Here is a 2,179-nt window from a genome sequence, read left to right on the forward strand (position 1 = left end):
AAGAAAACCTCTGGGACCTTGTTTTCGGATCTCCGAATTCAGGGTTGGGCCCAAAACAGAAGAGACGCGCTTATACATGTATTTAGTAGTCATAATTGACTGTACTAATTATTTAAATCAATTATACTTTTTATCCATGGTTGATATGAAAAGCTAGTGTGACGAGCAGGATTCGAACCCACGACCTTCGGGCTATTCATAGATTCATTATGATTTAGTGTTTTGATCCAAGAATCACAAATATTTTGTTTACTGTAGAACTGATAATAAACCTAATGATTTTCATACGTGGAAAAGCACAATTATGGTAGACGCAGTAGCTCTGCAGCCAGTTCATAAGAACCTAACCTTAGTTAACCTAATCTTTAATCAACAAAGAAACTTAGCCGAAGTATAATTTAGAAGCATCTCTGCAATCGAATAAAATGCCAAAAAGCGGTATTGAAGCCTCTTTTCTTAAGGACGTACGTTTTCTCGTTTACTTTTCCTACATGTCCTGGGACCCAGCAGATGGTGACTTTGCTTAGCATACCTAATCTATTAAGTTTTGTTTTGCAATTCAGCGTTATCTTTGAGCTAACGATGTTCAAATTTAGTGTCATGGCTGCTTGGTTGAGTTGTAACTCCAACCTGGTGGATATAGTATAGTTTTTATGGGACCCAAGCAAAATTTACTCCTGGCTGGCAAACAGGCATATTCCAGTGAGAATCCGTTGGTGTTCGGAAAACATCGTTTTACGATCGATCTGGTTTTGTGCACAATGTAACAAAAATGTGATAAGATATAACAAACATCGGGCTGAAACGCGTGTCCTTTGGCGGTTTGCATGTCCACGACAATTTACAGATAACCATCCAACCCGGGCATTGTACGGATCACATGTTTGTCATTTAATATCTCAATACGCACATCATACTAAATAACAGGAATAGGGGAACTATGTACACTGATGGATAAAATAAAGACACCGCCTTTAAATTTTAATGAGTTTAGAATATTTATTGTTATAGAATATTTATTTAATGAGTTTAGAAAAAATATTTATTCATATTTTGCATACTAAAAACAGGTTTGGTTGTAAAAATAAGACATTTAGAAATAAAATATTTATTATCAAATTGTAAAAAAAATATTGAGTAAAGAATAATAAACCAGAAAATGAANAAAACGAGGGTATTTCAACAACGAGGTTATACGAACTCGCGGGGTGCCGGTTTTTTTTTTTTAAAAAAAGCCCATTTGTATTTATGCAGGGTTCGAATGCAGGGCTACTGGATTCGAACCCTGGACCTTTACCTTACAGTGATGAACGCCGTATCGACTAAACCGTTGCGGCCATCGACGCCCCCAAAAACAAACTTTAATACCCAGTATTTCAACCTCTGACACGAATCAGGTCCGTTAAACGCCTTAGCATTCCAAGGAAACGATTTCTGATAAAATCCTGAGGAATTCGTTCACATTCATCAAGAACAGCCGTTTCCAACTCTTGTAGAGTGTGGGTTTCGCAGTCGTGGCCTAAATTGGGTCAAATGTGTTCGATTGGTTCAAATCTGGAGTTCCTGCTGGCTACACCAAGCACTCAATTCCAACCTGATTCAGGTAATCATCCACAATACACTCTGTGGGGCCTGGCATTATCCTGTACAAGCAAGAATCTCTCCATGTGAGGAGCACTACATGTTCTTCGATTATGTCTACTAAGTACCTTCGGAAAGTTAGAGATCTTCCTATTAAGAAATGCCAATTTTCAATGACCCACCTTGCAATGCAACCTGAAGAACCATACGGCATTGGGCATACCTTTGTCTATGAGCGTCTCCATATGAAATTACGCCCATCTGAAGATTTGAGGCCTACTCTGACCTGATCTGTAAAGAGAACTGGTCCTCAATCTCCAACGTCGAATGTTGCCGCGCAAATTGAAACCAAACGAACTGAAGAAATTTTATGAGATTTTTTCTAGATGTGTGGGAGGATCACAATTGCTTGGTTGTTCTGCATTGCCTGTCCTCGATGTGTAGGTATGTATGGATACATTTGCATTTGGCACCCTTAGTATTCTGCCTGGGTCTTATTTTTGGGAGATATTCCATATATGGAAATCATCGCTTTTTGGGAAGGTTGGAAGGGTTTGAAGTTGGCCACGGAAGTTAGGAGATATAAGGAACAACCACC

The sequence above is a fragment of the Cimex lectularius genome, unplaced genomic scaffold (assembly GCF_000648675.2).
Source record: "Cimex lectularius strain Harlan isolate CLEC.00 unplaced genomic scaffold, Clec_2.1 scaffold42, whole genome shotgun sequence".
In the NCBI taxonomy this organism is placed as follows: Eukaryota; Metazoa; Arthropoda; class Insecta; order Hemiptera; family Cimicidae; genus Cimex; species Cimex lectularius.